We start from the raw sequence: 18,483 nt of genomic DNA, 5'->3' as shown, positions 1-18,483 counted from the left end.
GCAATGGCCGAAGTTGCTTCAATTCAGAATGTGATATAAACAGCAAAATGGGATTAAAAAAAAACACAGGAATTTTAAGAGAGAGAAAGCTTATCACATCTCTCAACAATTCTCTATGTTCTTTAAATGTGGACTTGAAGTTGCAATATTGTATATTGTCTGTAAATATCCCAAAAGCAGGAGAATGGCCATACATAGGTGTCTGCAAGCGGGCAAGGACAACACACACATAATATCAACATGCAAATGCTACTAGTTATCAGATGTTGTGATCCATAATGGTGGCATTGTGCGATGATATGAACATATGCTTGTCAGTTTTTCATCATGGCAGTATGTTGCAGACCCTACTGTCTCCAAAAAGTTATGGAATCTCTCGTGTATTGCTTCAAAATCAGTTCTTGCTTCAATTTGTGGGTCTGCTTGACTTTAATCGATAACACTGAATCACCCATTCAAAATGCTGCACAATCCTGGTATCTATAATAGGCCATGCTTCTATAAGAACAGGACTCAGATGTATTCTAATGGTTGAGCCACAGCATTTGGATGTAAAATGCTGTACAAAATGCTCTACTTGTCCCATAGAATAGAGATTGAAAACTAGGGGGATAGATACATTTGGATTTTCTCCCTAGCTTGCCTGTAAATTTTCATGTATATTAGACAGTGGTAGAACTTCACAAGATCTGATTTGTGTGCTACCTTCTCCTTTTAACAGTTTTGGATAATAAAATATATTTGAATAAATCAAACATGGTCAAGAATAGATCACACTAGAAATCAGAAGGCAGGACTGGAGGATGCTGAGCAAATCTCTGGGCTTTTAACAAGTACTGAAATGGGGGGAAGAAGAAATGAATCATTTTTCCTATTACTGAACTTACTATATAAATTATGAGAAGAGAATATATGACTTTTACTCTGGGAGAAATGGATATACGTTTCTTACATCAGAAAGACACTCATCTCTCTACCAAGAGATTTTTGGCCTGCACACAGCTTTCAGCAGGTGGGGGCTGCACTCCCCAAAATGAGTGGGACTAAGATAAACAAACTAACAAACAAGCCATATGGACCAGAAGAAAGACTGAATTTAACTTAATTTAATTGTAGACAAATGAGTTCAAGAAGCTGCTATGATTAATCCTCAGTTTTTCTACCATGTTTCCCTTTGGTCTCTTTAAAAATGATAGAGCGATGGAAATTTTTGGAGGGACTCTGGGCCTCACCCAAGGCTTTGGCAGGTTGCATGAAAACCTGCCATGCTTAAGACAGGGCTGGTGCTAACGTTAGACAAAAGGAGGATGTCCCCTCAAAATGCAGCGCTGAGAACCAGCAGCAAAATACAGCAACAGAAGCAGAGATTGCTGTGCCATGTGACTCGCCCTGGGCCCCAGTACTAGCTTGTAGCCCTGAGGTTCAATTGCCAGTCTGTCAGCTTTTGTGCCTCAAAAAGGAAGAAACACCGTTCTTCCTCACAAGAAATAAAATACCTTAGTCCAGTCACAATATAGGGAGATCAACATTTACTTACTTACTTACTTACTTATTTATTTATTATTCACATTTCTATTACCGCCCATCTCCCCCCAAGAGGGTTACAACATTGCTTATTTTAAGATTTTATTATCGGAAATCCTTCTTACACTATAAATCATGCCCTTGAAATGCTCGAGTGTAATATCCTTTGTGATTGGGGTGGGGGGTAATCATTATTTTTTTCCCCCCCAGGTAGCTGCATTGCTGTAAATCAGAGATAGGCAACTTAAGGCTCCAGGTCTTTCAGATGCCTCTTTGTTTCCTTTTTGCATCCTTTGGAGTCCCCTCTATAATTGCTGTAAAAAAGAAAAAAAGAAAAAAAACAGCGGTTCCCTGCTCTTGTGAACTGACAAGAACTCAAGTGTTGTCCCTAAAATAGGCATTTCATAATAAATAAGAGAAAAAGGAAACTCGAAGACTGAGCACCTCCCTCCAATGTGATCAGGCCATTCATTTTGTGGACCTCAGCACACCAACCATGATGTACTGTCCTTCTTCCTAAAAAGAAGCCTAATCCTGCTTTGTATGATATATATTAGAGAATACAATAAGGCCCTGTGTCTGAAAAGTCAAGGGAAGTACAATGACATAGGTGCAGTGCATTCTGCTTTTTCTGAGCTGTGCTTAGAGTATTTCAGAGATTTTCCCTGAATTTGCTTCAGAAAGGATCTAGCTTGCCAGCCTATTCAGGGTGCAGAGGATGTTTGCAAACTTGAAGGTCACTTGAATCCCAGCCCCCTTCCTGCTGGGGGCCATAATTCCAGTGAACTAATGTTTATCAAAGTGATGACTAGGAGGCAATGAGAATGGATAAATGTTGACCTTTCGACATATAGGAGTAAAACATCCCCTGTGCTTTGGGAATTCAGGCTAATAATTACTTGAGATCACTGACTAAGATGCAGTTCCCCCTCCCTTGATGTTGCTATGGAAGGAGAAGTCCTACTATACTGGTTGTGTAGTAGTGGATAATTCCTGATCTTCATAACATTTCTACTATAATTAAATGGCTTCCATCCAGAGACAGATTTCTTTGCCGCTAATTTAAAGTGTCAAGTAGATGCTCCTAGGGAACACTTCAGAAATGATAAATGTGTTATAGTTTCTAATGAAGTTTCAGGTCAGATCTAGAGGCATATTGGAAGGAGGGGTTGATATTCCTTTAATATGCTATGCTTCAGATTTTTTTCTGCCACGTTCTTCATCTGAATATTTTTTGAACTGGAGAAAACATTACACTGCGTTTTTTAGTTCTTGAAAGGGTGTGTGTGTCTGTTGGCTAAACAGACTTCAGTGACTTCTTGCAAAATAGAAATGTGAAAGATCTATGAATAGGAATCCCATAACTAGAGTTTAACTTGGCTGCAACTGGGGGTAGTAACGCTCAGGCTAATGTAGCTACGTAAGTGAAACTGCTTCCTCCCATATGTCGTGCTTTATCACCCTTTCATTAAAGCATTTTGTCTGCAGGGTGAAGCTTCATCAGGTTCTTTAAAATTGGACTTTATTACATGGGATAACATTTTTCAATGCAAAACAAGAAGAAGTTCTATCTGTTATGATATTCCCCCATAGGTGAGTCAGGCACAACACTTTCTCCATCTTACAACTGTTTTGTATAATGCTGTGGCAAAACCTGTGGACCCCATTCAGAACACTTACTTGTCAGAACATCACATTTTTAGGCATTGTTTGGCAGCACAGGAAGTGAGGGGTTAATTTGGTTCATCTGTGCAGACCATTGACAAGGAGAAGAGAGTTCTCTTCCCTGTGTTTCCAAAAAGGCTTTTATTATACAAAATGGCTTAATAAACTTAATGGTTCTTCCTTATTTCTTAACTTCTCATTTAATTCTTTTCTCTAAACCATATGCTGTATTATACCTATATCTATGGGTATATTCCTACATGCACTGTATAACTAAACCCTAAAAATAAATTTTACAAAATACAGTTTTTTCCTCCTTTGTCATACCAGTATGCTTGTCTGAGCTATAACTAATTCCTTAGCCACCATTTAACTACCCTGGAGTTAGCTGGCTTCTGTTGCTGCTGGCTGCTGTTCTGAGCTGCTGAAGTTGGCTCTGCACCATCCTTCAGTCTATACCTGGGCATGGTGGAGGGGCAAGATGTGTTTATTTATTTGATTTATTTATCAAATTTATCACCCCCCATGGGACGCGGTGGCGCTGCGGGTTAAACCGCTGAGCTGTCGATCGGAAGGTCGGCGGTTCGAAACCGCGCGGCGGGGTGAGCTCCCGTTGCTCGTCCCAGCTTCTGCACACCAAGCAGTTCGAAAACATGCAAATGTGAGTAGATTAATTGGTACCGCTTCGGCGGGAAGGTAACGGCGTTCCGTGAGTCATGCTGGCCACATGACCCGGAAGTGTCCTATGGACAACGCCGGCTCCAAGGCTTTGAAACGGAGATGAGCACCGCCCCCTAGAGTCGGACACGACTGGACTTTACGTCAAGGGAAACCTTTACCTTTTTATCACCCCCCATCTCTCCCACAAGGAGGGACTCTTTGTGGGGTCCCTCCTTGTGGGGGACTCAACAGCAGTGCTACCAGCTGCTGGCTGGCCCTCAGCATCTCTGGTAGAGGTGGACGGCTGCTGAGCCCTACTTCCCATTTCAGCTCCTCATTTGTTGGAATTTAAGCCTACACTTTCCTTAGCTGTCAGTTGCTCACTATGCTGCACTTTCTCCTGCTGTCTGCTACTCCTCTCTCCCCTGCAACTTTTTCCTTTCCTTTCCTTTCCTTTCCTTTCCTTTCCTTTCCTTTCCTTTCCTTTCCTTTCCTTTCCTTTCCTTTCCTTCTGTCCCACACAACAAAAATCTTCTTCCAACACACATACTCACACTCAGGTGCAGAAGGCAATTCTCTTTTATAGTTGGAGCCCCAGGGGTGGTCCACTGCTCCTCATGCTGCCTTAAAGTCCCTGGAGGGAAAAAAACAACAAAAGGAAGAAAAGGCTCATGCTGACTGCTGCAAAACTGTCCTTCTGCATAGGAATTTTCAAAAAAACTAATGGTAGTTTTCTCACTCAGCTAGACCCCCTTCCCATTCCCACACTATGCAAGACCCTCTTCCATCAAAGGATACAAGATTGATCTGTGAGAAGTCCTAATGCACTATCAAAATGGTGTTCATTAAATTGTAATTCTGATATTTGTATTGCAACCTTTGAAGGTTTGTTGTTACTTTCTTTTCATAGTGGGTGCAATATCTTTGGAGACAGTTTTATTTAGACTGTGCAGCTTGAATGTTTAGCTGGAAGTGTATTCAACAGAACTGACATTCAAGTATCTATAGTTTGAATAGCAAATTTACGTGAAGACTGATGTAAATATGAAAAATATATGTTTAAGTTGAGAGGATGTGTAGTTGAAGAAAATTGTCAGGTTAAGAGAGAGTGTTTTAACTAACAGTGGGCAATATGCAATTAATGGATGATAGATAGAAGCTGAATATTAATCATTATAATTTCTTTAATGTAAAATGATAGTGATTTTTGTATGAATGTTGTTTATATGTTATTATCATCCATAGAAATTTCAATGGTCTTTATATTAATTTAAAGGACTATATCAGACTAGAGAATTCTGGAAATATTTTAGGTACTCTCAAGATTATGCCTTCAGGTGTTGTTGGACTCCGGCTCCCAGCACCTACAGCCAACATAACAATAGTCTTCCAAAATCTGGAGGCTTATGGTTCTTTACCATCTCAGGTTAATTAATTATATTGACTTTATGATACAATAAAGCCAATAATGTATTGCTGAGTTGGGAAGTATGAGTAAAATATTAATGGTGGCGATTATGATAATGATAACTAGAACTGTAGCCTTGGATTTTTTTTTCCTTCAGATGATAGTAGTGTCACCTGGGAGACATAAATCCATTCATGACTAAGTCTTAGAAATTTGACACATAACATACGGAAAAAAAACCCTATTTAATGACAGAAATCAAAGAGTTATAATTTTAATTATGCTTTATTTCATGGAAGAAAAATGAAGCTAGGACGAATATACTTACCAACCTTTCCAAGCAGGAACAATGAAAAATAGATTGACTTTTCCAAAAGTGATATTAAAAAGAAGGGATGAAAGATGAGTTTTCTCAGGTGGGAGGTATCTCAGGAGACCAAAGAATGAGCAGTACAGGTTCTCTTACACAGATCAAATGTTAATCCTCCATTCAGAAACAATATGCATCCCTTTTTATTTTAAGGGATTTAAACATTCTACCATTTTTGTCTAAAAGATTTTTTTTTTAACTGCAAGACTTGAGGAATCAAGAGGGTGCCTAAGAGCACTACTTCAGATTGCCTTTGTGATCAGCATTTTGGAAATCAAATTACAAGGAAAGCAAGGTTTTGCAAAAAGCAGATGGCAAGAAGACAAGCACATTGCCTGCAAGCACATCACACACACACAAAGCAGGGGGTGAGGTGGGGGGATATTCCACTATATAAAAGAGCCAGACTTGTGCCTGAGGCATTAACATTAACAGGCAGAGAAGATACTATACTCACTTGAAATTGTTTTGCCTGGAGCTTGCAGAAAATAACTTGATGGCCATGCATTGCTTTATGGTAGAGATATAAAGAAATGCAAAATGGAATCTATGCTCTCTCCTGACCATTCAGACAAAAATGGGCAACTTAAGAGGGCATGAGGGGCTTTGTTGGAAAACTACAATGTGAAGATGCACTAATTTGGATGTATATACTCTTAAACGTTTTCATAGCCATTTTTTAATAAGCTGGGAAGATACCAATCTAAAAGGTATTAGGGTTAGGGTTAGCCCCTAACCCTAACCCTAAAGATATTATATTATATTATAATATTAATTATTATAGTGAATACATTATCTACAACATCTAAAAGCTGACTTAGCTATTGAAAAATGATCTACAAAAAAGACCAAATCAATTCAGCCCATGGCTCCTTGGCATGATCCTTAATCCTTGGGCTTTGGAGAGTTCTGCCAGAGACTAAGAGGAAGAGTCTTTAGGGAAAGGTCAGCTTGATTTATATTCAGTTTTGTGTTCAACATTGTCTGATTTACAGGATGAATCCTGAACAGAATGAACTTGCAGAATCCTGAAATAGCATAACCACCTGAGCCAAAGCCAGTCCAGAAAGAGCAGAATTGACCTCAGTATTGATCTTGACTACACAAATGAGGCTTCAGTTGGCTTTAGAGAGCTATGGTTAATCTGTTGGAGAGAAACCAAGATAGCCTTAAATCAAATTTTGGAACCAGCCTAAGAAGTGACGGAGTTTGTGAAGATGTACAGTATTATCATAAGTATCAAAGAGCGAACTTCGTTTAGTTACCAATAGCTATGAAAAATGAAATGGGTTAAATTCAGTCGTACTTACTTGTGTGTACTTTGTTCTGTGTTAGGGATGGAGAAAAGCTCTAAAGAGGTTAACTGAGTACCATTATCTGAGATCAGTTCCTTCAGATCTTCTTCCATACTAAAAACTGAAGACAGAAATTTGATAATAGTTACAAAATTAATAAGAGAAATAAAACCAGGTCAGGCCATTTATTATACTAATCTAGAAACATAAATTTGACCATAGATATCATGGAGCCATTTGATAATTAGCATGGCACTTATCAAATGGCTCCGTGATATCTATGGTCAACTTTTCCCCAGTTGAATCAGGCATTATGACATATGTAAAGGTGACCCACGTATAATTAATGCTTTATCACAAGGTGACATGTCATTCATGATTTGATAGCAGCTTCAGCTTAGGCCATCAATGAAAATTTATTTATTTATTTATCACCACCCATCTCCCCCCAAAGGAGGGACTTTGGGCAGTTTACAATAAAACAAAGTTAAAATTTGATACAATTATAAAAATAAAAATAAATATAAATAAAGAATAAAAATATAAAATATAAAATATGATAAAATCCAGGTGGACTGAGAAATTCTGTACGAATCCATGCATCTAAAGGGCCATTCTAAGGGGCTAGCCATCACCAGGAATAACTATTCCCTTTCCCACTCCAGGAATGTTGGCAGAACCAGGTGTTTAGTTTTTTTCAAAACTAAACTTCCAGGAGTGAGGGGTCTTGTCTCATCTCCAGGGGAAGAATGTTCCAGAGGGGCATATTGTCATCGTTTGGTTTGCATAAGCTCTTCATGTGAATCATAAGTTAAATGAGTTATTTTGCTTGCAACTCCATTGGAACAACAGGATGGCAAGTACTTCAGATAAAAATCTGTACATCATATATGGATAATTCTTTGTATTTCTTAAACTAAGAAAACAATGTCCAATCCATACTGCACACATTGTATAATAATTTCCTTGTGAGACAACCTTGTAACTTGCATTGTACTAGGCAAGACAAGGATACAGCTTTAAAATCTTCTTTGGAAATGGCTATCGAAGCAAATGTGATGGAAGTATCCCCCTCCGTATTCTCGTCAAGCTTACTTTCTGGGAATGGCAAAGGTAACTGAAATAAACAATCTAAGTTACAGTCTTAATTACTGTTTATATGCTATTTGATACGTAAGACCCTGCAATTTAGCAAATGATTGATAATCCTCGTTCCTTCCCTTCCTTTTCCTTTTGTTGTAAGCAAAGTTGCCAGTGAATTGTGATTTGTAAATCTCTGTGGCAAGCATTTCCTTCATTTTCAGTAGTAGGAGTTATCTTCCTCCTGGGATAGTCTCAATGAGGATGCAATTTTCCTTTCCATCTTACTCATATGAAGTTGCAGAAGTACCACTACAAGTCCATAATAGGAGGATCTGTTAGTTACAATAGTAGATAGTGTGTATTAAATTAAGACAACACTAAACTACATTCAATCAATGACTTCACAGCCTCAATACAATTTCAGATGGATGTCCATGTCCATGTTATAAGACTTTGAAACAACTAATGTAGTGGGCCTATTTCAGTTGCCTAATGAGCTACAATTGTTTATATCAAGAGGTGAATAATACAGTGTAAAATTTTAGGTAGTTTGGCTTCCATACGTGCTCTTACTTTCTCTGGGTCAGTCTTCAACCCATCCTGTGACATAAATTGGTCAAGAAAATGCAATACTATTTGTCTAAACACCTATTTAGAAAGACTCAGTTTCATTCCTGTTCTGTTATATACTATCACCCTGTTTACAGGGATTTACTGTCTTACTTTGGAGTCCATCCAAAGATAAGTACAGCATATCATCAAGATAACACTGGACTCCAGATTGGCTCTTAAAGATCAGAGGCGTTGTCTTTTGAAAATCATTGGGGGAAAAGGCTAAAGGATACAGGGCATGCTTAAGATGAAATAAACCATCCTGAGTAACGAACACAGTGGGAGAACTCTTCTGTCCTCCTGTAATAACAAGTGATGGTTAGCACTTTGTAACTCCAAATTAGAAAATGAGATGCCTCCCCACAATTCAATAAAAAACATTTACTATGGGCAGGAATGGATGCCCGTCCACTACTATTGGCTCATATCTGTGCAAAGACAAATATCACCTGCTTTTTTCAGCATCATAACAATTGGGGAGACCTGCTGAGCACACTCAGTAGCCCCAATATCGTTAATATGCACCCTTTTTTGGTTACAGAGCTACAACTTCCCTCTCAGAGTATAGTGGGTGACACAACTGAGAGTGCTGCCTAATGGAAGTCATAGTCTTCTCTACAGTTGATCCTGAATAATCTCCTCTGTCTTCCAAATTACAAATAGCAGCACTTTCCCTTAAAGTAGCCACACATTGCTCTGTAGTCTCTCTTTGCTTCTGTCTCCACTGATAGAATTTATAATATTGTGCTAACCCTAGGCATAAAAAGATATTGTAGACAAAATCAGCTATGTAGACAAAACCATCTTATATTTATCATCTTCAACTGGCTTGGGGAGAGAAGTTCTGTGAACTTCTTCCCCCAAGCAATGGATAACAAACACATACTGTCTTGCCCCTGGAAGTTCCTTTTCATAAATAGCCGGCACTTGGCATCAAGCATAGATGGAATTACAGGCTTACCCAGGCTTTGGAGGAAGACTTAAATATAGCAAATCCATCCCATCTTCTTCATATAAATTGCAACACACCAAAGGCAAGATTATAAATCTTCTTTACTGCAGGTAGCCAGTCAAAACTGTAAGTAACCACACCACTCACATTGAACTCTTCCTCAGGTTCTTCCCTCTGTTTTTTCTCTGATTCTTTTCAGTCACACTGCGGCATTTCCTGTAATGCCAGTCTTCCACTACTTCAGTTGGGTTCAGTATTAACATTTAGAAATACTAGTGGATATCTGTACGCTTCTGAAGTTGAAACATTAGATTACTGAATCCCTTTTTAAAATTTCTCTATTAACTCCATATGTCTTGGAGAAAATCTGTGTGATTGCTGAATTGACACTGACTTGATCACCTATAGTCTATCAATTAATCAATGCCATGTCACTGTACATAATTATATCCAGTGAATTGGGGTAAATCCTACAAAGCATAACAGGTCTTTCTCCTGAATAAAGGATTATACTGAAAATGTCCCTACTCATGAACATGACTAATGTTCTAGCAATGTAAATACTATCTTTAATTAGTCAAGTAGGGCTGTACAGGACTGATTCTACTTGGCAGTCAGAGCATTTAGAGTTCAACTGGACCAATATTTCCCCATTGGCACAGTAGTGAGCTTTTGGATCTATATATCAGCCCTAATTCCATATTACTTCCATCCATATGGAATTAGATCGAGGCATGGAATGTCCCTAAATGCTTGTGGCCTCAATTTGTAGTGCACGAATCAACTTGGGTAGATATGGCCAGTTGTTAGTACAAGTCTGTTTTGTTGTTGTTGTTGTTTTGACAAGGCCCTGTAATGTCTGCCCAGAAGATTATCACTACTGGTAGACTTAAAATGCAATAAATTAAAAATAGCAGGCACATTTACTTTGCCACCTTTTCCTCTTGCCAGCATCATTGAGCAAGTGATCCACATGAGCGTGTATTCTCAAGTAAATGAAGATGTCTGCAAATATATTTTCTTCATGGATGGAGGCATAGATGTAATGAACTGTATGCAATGAATTTCTATCAAATTAAATAATTTATAGAGTGTTATATTTACTTTTAAATACATACTTCCCTCAGCTAAAGGTGAAGATGAATGAAGCCTGTGGAAAGAGCAATCAAAAAGTTGAGCTGGAGTGAATTTTCATTTCTTTCCTCAAAAAACCCAAATGACAATCATCTGCTGCCTCTTGCTATCCTTTTCTAGGTGTATGTGTTTATACGTGTTTGTATTTATGTATGGAGACACACACATACACATGCATATACACATACATATGCACAGTAAGAGATGGTATAGATATAGATATTTAAAATGCAAACAAAGGAAAATGAGATTAATTTAGCTAAATTTAGCAAAACAGTTATAGTGACCATAATGCCCTACAGTGATAAAAAATATATGAGTGCTCAGAGAGAAGTTGGTTTTCTCTTTTCTCTTTCAGGTAAAATTGGATGAGCAAACCTTATAGAAATTGGGTCTATGTCAATTTTCTCATGTGATGCAAGAGTCACAAGCAATCATAAACAGTGCATGAAATTCATCCTACAGCCAGCAACTTTGGGTGCTCCTCTAGCATATCTTTCTCACCTTGCTTTCTACCAGCATAGCAAACAGCTTTGTTGGATCCTGTCCTTCTTTTTTACAGAACTGACGGCTGAGGGATGAGAAAAAAAACTAGAGAAGAAATCCTATGTCCTTTTCTATTATTGTTAATGTTAACATGCTGGGAATCTATAAAAACAAAGCTGCTGAGTACTGTGTATTTCTTTTGAATCCTCTGGTGGGATAGGTAGGACCTGAAGAAATAAGATCATTTAGTGCAGTTCTGCCAGTCCTGTACTAATTGATCCCAGGAATGGAATTACTTGCTTGTCACAGGCTTCATCCAGGTAAGCTAAAAATATAAGTACACTCTTTCAGTCTTCCTTTGTTAGTGTGAATTTGGAATTATGTTGTCATGTGAACAGGTGAGTGTTAGGCCTAGTTAGCCTAATATAATCATTGAGAAATCATCATCCATCATCTGTCATCCAGAAGCTGGTGCACCATGAAAGCCTAGATTGAAGTCATGAAGAGAACCTACCTTATTCGCTAGAAGAGGAAATGTGTCCCAGGTTCTGCTTCTCACTCCCTGTTCATGTCCCAAGCAGTTCCTCACAAAATTGATTGGCCACTTTGCTTTCATTTTTGCTACCATTAATCAATATAGATTTTTATTTTCTGCCAGCCACCTTCTGTTGGCATTTGCTGTTGCCACAAAGCTTGCCTCCTCTATCACTTTATGTGAAAATGCAGGTATTAGTAGCTTCTTTTGGAGACTGGGCAGCTTTTCTGCTCTCCTTTTTTTTAGCACTCATAACGTTGGTTTCTCACTGTCACTCCTGGGAATGCCAATAGACACTGCCAGAGAAAGAGGAAAGAAAAAGTGCTTCTGTGTGAGGCTGTGACTATTCTCAGGCCCTCTTATTTTTCTGAATGATCTTGAACAATGTGATGATTTCCTAAATTCTTTGATGGGCACCCTACTGTGGAATGAGAAGGGAGATAGTATGAACTTTTATACTACTTAAGACTGGAGGTGGGGAGGGATCTTTCAAAACTAAAGAAGTAACCTTATGGAGAAAATGACATTTTATTTAATTCATCTGGGGGGGCGGGTTGTGCATGTTTTGGTTACACAGGACAATATGGATCTGTCTCTGGCATGATTTGGAAGTCTCCTCTCCTCTTCAAAAAAGGGAGTTGTCCATCTGTATCAAACCTAGCAGGCTTATGTCCTCTTCCCCCAAGTTTGCATCTGTAGTTTTACCCAATAAACAAACAAACAATTTCCACTGAAACAGGAAAAACAGTGGAACAAGATGAGAAAATAGTGGCTGAACTCCACTGATACCCAACAAAGTTCTGCCTGCTGAGGTAAATGCTGATCATTTCTGGAAATTGTGTTTGGGTTAAAGTGGCTCTTTCTTGTGACTGCATTCCTGGAACTGGCCACTTAATTAGATATGTATTGTTTCCATCCAGTCACAACCCATCCTTCAATTACAGTTTGCTCTTGGATTTTTTTTTTAAATAAGTGCTCTTAATGTAAATATAAAGTCCATCTGTTAAAATTTACAATGTTGGGGATAACACTCTCTCTCGATAAATTTAATCTCATATTCAAAAATTTACTTCAAGAAAAGAAAAATCTAGCTTCACCTAAAACCTACTTTTTTTTTAGAATTCAAAACTGTCCCTGTCATTTGAAATGCAGACAACATAAGAATATTAAGTGTCAGTCTTGTGAAAAATAAACAGGAATTTCAGATTAGGTATAAAATAGGGTAACACCTGCCCAACTCAGAAGACTATGTCCCTCAGATTATGCCCTTACTTCAAAAGAATTTGAAGAAATATCTTCAGTATCACTGCCTGGTTCTTCCTCCAGGATCAGTGTACACAGTACCTCTATCCTCCATTGTTCATGCATTTGGCTATAGGAAAAATCAAGTCTTACATGGAAGACCTAAATGCCTATACTGTGTTAAATGGTAATTCCAATAATTCAAAGATAGTGTGGCCATTATTGAAGGTGGTTCCTCAGGCAGTCACTTATGCTTTGGTCACCTCCCAATTGGACTACTTTAACATGTTCTCCAGGACAACTGCTGGTCTAGAATGCAGTGGCATGGACAGTGACGGGCATGTTGTGGTATGCTCACCTACCCCCACTGCTTCATGAGCTGCACTGGTTACCAGTTGGCCTCCAGGTGCAATTCAAGGTACTGGTTATCACCTATAAAGCTCTTCATGGCATAGGGCCTGGCTACTTGAGAGACTGTTTGTCTCCAAATATTTCTGCCTCTCTGGTGAGGTCAGGCACAGTGGGCATGCTTCAAGTCCCATCAATCAAACAGTGTCATCTTGTGAGACCCAGGAAGCATGCCTTCTCAGTGGCAGCCCCTGTTGTCTGGAATGACATTCCTCCAGAGGTCCATACTGCTCCCACTTGAATGACTTTCTGTAGACTGTTAAAAACTTGGTTCTTGTCCCAGGGCTTAGGATAGGATGGTTGTCAAGTCCCTATGGTTTTTATTTTTCTGTGATATGATCTTCTGATTGGCTGCATTCTTTTTTACATACATATATACATACTGTACATATTGTTTTCTTTTAATTGTAAGCTGCCCAGAGTTGAGTGGCCTCAAAGTTGAATTAAATAAATGAAAAACTGTAAATTGGCCTCCCCTAATTTAAACATATGGCAGATATGTATATTTCAACTTCCAGAATGCTCAACTATGGCCATGCTGGCTGGAAAGTTCTGGGAATTGGTCCATATATTTGAAAGACACCTAAGTTGGAGATCAGACTATTTCTTTAATATTGCACAGTTCTTTTTCTCATGCCAGACCAACCCATGTGAATGGGGTACGCATGTGAGAAGAAGTTTGTCAATTGTACTAATTCTTGACTTTGGTCCTTCCTCTCACTTACATGTGACTCCAGAACATTGCCTTTGCTGGACTGTAGCTATACAAATGACATATTCTTCATACATTTATTAAATTTTTTCTCATTACTTCTGGAGGAAGATCCATCCTGTTCCCACTGTTATTCCCTGTTGCAGTATCTGGATGTGTGCATAGTAAGCCTGTATATTGTTTGAATTATAAAAGCAATAGTTACAATTGTTTATGAGCACTCTTAATGCAGCGTTGCAATAACAACCACAACAACAACAACAATAATTTATTAAACTTGTATGCCAGCTCAAGAACTCTGGGCAGGTCACAACAACTTAAAATAGTATAACATACAAATGACTAAGTTCATATATATGTCAATGCAAGTTTAACATGATTTCTTATTATAGTACCATGCTGAGAACTGTCCTGACTTGGTTATTAAAGAAAGGATTTTTTTTTTTAGGAAATAACTTTACAAAAATGTAGCATCTATGCAACAGCAGCTCCTAACCAGGCAGCTTTCTCTTCAGTTAGAAAGCACACAGTTTTATACTTTTAATCTCCTAATTACTCTTAGTCTCTCTGAAATCTCCTTGGTGATGCTCTGTGGTTTGGGGAAGGTTTGGATTAGTAAAGTCTGAAATAAAACAATAAACAAACAAACAAACAAGGCACAATATAGTCCAAATGGATGGGCCTATTCGCAAGGGTTGGCAAAGCTGATTTCATTACTGGCTGCCGCAGGTGATCATGGTAGACAAAAGACAGATCATTCAGGAGGCTCTAGAGGGAGGCAGATCTGTCTGCCTAAGAAAACAAATACGGCTAGGCCTGACATGGAAAGGTTTAAAAAAGAAAAAACAAAACAAAACAAAAAATCAGACTTACAAAGCCCATTGATGCATTTGCTCTTCTTAGAGTGGATCTTGGCTGATGGCCATTGAGGCTACCCTGTTTCACATATCTTGCAGCCTGCAAGGCAAGTGAATGATTTGCTCCTGGTTATGGGGTGTTTTTCTTTCTTCAATAGCATCTGGACACAAAATGGACAACAGACCACACAGGAAAAGAGGTGGGGGGCGGGTGGTGAGAGAAGAAGAAAGGATAAATGTTGGAAGGATGCCAACCAGAAAAGGCTCTCTTATCAAAAGATCTCCTAAAACAGCATGAATCTTTTGATACCTGATCTCGGGGAGCTCCGCCTCTTCATGAGTGGTTTGAATAAAATAAAAGTCATCAGGGCTACAAAATGCCCCAGCCTACTTTTTGATGAAACACACAGAAAATCATTCTCATTATTTAATAATAAAGCCCCTTGAAACTAGACTCTCTTCCCTCTTTCCAAAATAAAGGAAACAAAATGTGTGTTCGTGTGCGCGCATGTTGTCTCAGAACATTTATTTTAACCTTTATCTTTTCTGGTCTTTTCTCAAAGGGAAGCTTAGCTGCTGCAATGGCTAGAATTAGCAGAAAAGGTCAAAAGAAAGTTCTAAGAAGGGCCATTCAGTTGCTAGGCATGTAGAAGAGGCTTATTGTACACGGGCTGTAAAAAACAGCTTCCATGGAGTGGATTCAGGACCTCCTGCACTGAAACTAAAGCAAAACTTTGGCAGTTAGGAGTAAAATTATGCAAATGTTAGCATCAGCAGATTTTTTTTTTCAGTATTTTGTTAGCGTGATTACTTGCAACTTATTTGTATCTGATATTTCTCTGGTGTTGTTTCTGGATAGTGTGGCCTTCTATACAGTAAAATAAATTGCCCTGGGGAAACAGGTTAGTAGTATTGTAAAAAAAAGTTTAGAATGATGGAAGGGGTAGTGGTGGACAATTTCATCCTCTTGCCTTTGAATAAAATCATATTTTGTGATTGGCCATTCCCAGCATTTTCTGTGTTTACAACATATCCTCAAAAGTCATCACTATTCCAAAACGTTTGCCTATTTCTGGTCTACAGGCAAGGGAGGAGCAACAAAATACAGGCTTCATTTTAAAAAACTTGCTGAGTCCAGATGCCTGTTGCCAAGTCTCTGAACACTGTATTCTCTTCCTTATTAGTTCACAATTCCACTGCAAGTTCTAAATAGGGAAACCTTTGGAGTAGATTTGGAAGGTGGACAGGAAGAACAGAGAAAGAAGCAATTCCATTGAGCAAAAGTTTACCTGATGCTGAATGTGGCCATTGTCTTCAACACATTCCAAAGCAAGAAGAATCTGAATCTGAGAAAAGCGTTGAAAGAGATAGGTTTGATGTATTTATTTTAGTGACAAATCAGGTGCTATTTGAGGTACCAAGTACTGGGCAAACAGGAGAGGACAGTTACCCCTTTATGACCTGTTGTTGAGCTTGGGCACAATTCAGAACCCATTACTAGAGACATGTCAGAAAGGAATGAGGCTTCCATTATATGGCCGTGGCCATCACTATGACAGTTTTGGCCACCCCTTTGGCACCCTGGTTCATGTCAAAGTGTTTATTTGTGACAGCTACATTGAAAGTCACTGTAGGTTTCTGAAAGTTACGAGCAGGAAAAAGTTTGTACTAAGCTTAGTGATATTGTAAAAAAAAAATGATAGTGTTATACAAAAAAATAACCAGAAGTTCTGAGTAGTTACATGTGCGTTGATAGGTGCATACCACACTAAGTATATTGAGAAAACATGTATCCATACCCAAACTATTTAGAATTTGAAGGGCTACTTTTGAACAATCAAAGTTCTGGAAAAAATTACAAGGTGGATCAATGTAAAACTACATGCAGCATTGGCTTACACTGCAAGTACATTAATTTGTAAATCTCTAGTCATGCTGGTCACATGACCCGGAAGTGTCTATGACAACGCCGGCTCTAAGGCTTAGAAACGGAGATGAGCACCGCCCCCTAGAGTCGGACACGACTGGACTTTACGTCAAGGGAAACCTTTACCTTTACCTTTACCTAGTCCTTGGAGTGGTCATCTATTGATTATGTGCCATCAAGTCATTTTCAATTCTTAATGACCACATAGATTTTCTTCATGAATATATGATTCTTCAGGTCTCCCAATGGTGCACCCTTCACCACTGTAACTGAGTCCATCCACCTTGCTGCTGGTTGTCCTCTTCTTCTCTTTCCTTCTACCTGTCCCAGCATCAGAGCCTAGAAGCTGGGTCTTCACATAATGTGTCTGGAGTAGGATAATTTGAGCTTGGTCATTTGTGCCTCGAATGAGAACTCTGAGTTGGTTTACTTGACAATAACCCAAGAAACTTTATTGGCCTAGCACTGGGCTAGTGTTGGCAGTATCTTTGCCAAACTTCTGTATGTACAATTTCCACATTTCTAGTTTAGCATTTAGATGCCAGGTCAGAAACAGAGGAATTTTCCTGAATAGATGCAACCTACTTTAGGAATAAACTTGGCTTCATGTAAGTCTAGGATAGATATCAACATTTTCAAAGGAAACAGCCTTTCACTGTGTATCACTCCTGTGTATGAAAACATAATATGACTGAATAGTATTTCTTTTATCTTGCCATGTATAATGTTGCTTTTTCATGATGTGAGAGGAAATTGAGATAGACTGGTATGCAGACTGACTGTAGAACATCTGTATGTGGAAGGAATATATATTTCACCTCCAAAACAACAGTTCCATTGAAATAGCAAGCTTATGGCTATGTTGAGAGGCAGTTTGAAACATTTTTGTTTTTAATACAAAGAAATTGTGCATTTAAAAAACTGGACTGATTTATCCACCACACTGGAAAATCTTTATAAGCAGACTTGCAGGGGAAGGGGTTTCTGAATTTCTGCAAGATAGAGTAGTTAGACTATCATGACAATAAATACAGGAGATTACAGGAGGGTTCTTAAAACATACAGCAAATTAGTAGGTCCCTATACTTTAGTATACTATATTTTTCATTCCCCCCAAGCTTTACTTTTACCCATTTCATTAATTTGCCAAAGGTTTAGTGGAATTTTAACTATGGGGGAGGGCAGGAGGGGGAAGGTGAAATATTATAGAATTGCATACATTTCCTTCTTTTCTACTGCGTTAGAAAAATCAGGAAGAAAAAGTGCAGTTGGTTATATCCATACCACATTTATTAGGAATATAGCTTTATAATTAATCCAAATTTCTTAGCTGTGATTTGCCCCATATTTAGGCTCAGTTCCACATTATGCAAAGCCATGTTCTATACCACCGAGCTGCAGCAAACAGCATAAAATACCACAAAGCCTTGTGGTCATTTTAACAGATTGGTCATCAAAATGGCCATCCTGTGTGTTGCACCACCCATGCCTCTCATAGCTGTGGAACAGAGATGAGGGTTCCTCCCACAGATCTTAAGACCCAGGTAGGCACATCTGACAGAAGGAGATCTGAGAAATAAAGAACCCTTTTGTTGACTACACATAGAGAGTGG

Source organism: Candoia aspera, chromosome 2 (genome assembly GCF_035149785.1).
Source record: "Candoia aspera isolate rCanAsp1 chromosome 2, rCanAsp1.hap2, whole genome shotgun sequence".
Classification (NCBI taxonomy): domain Eukaryota; kingdom Metazoa; phylum Chordata; class Lepidosauria; order Squamata; family Boidae; genus Candoia; species Candoia aspera.
This window is presented reverse-complemented; position numbering follows the sequence as displayed.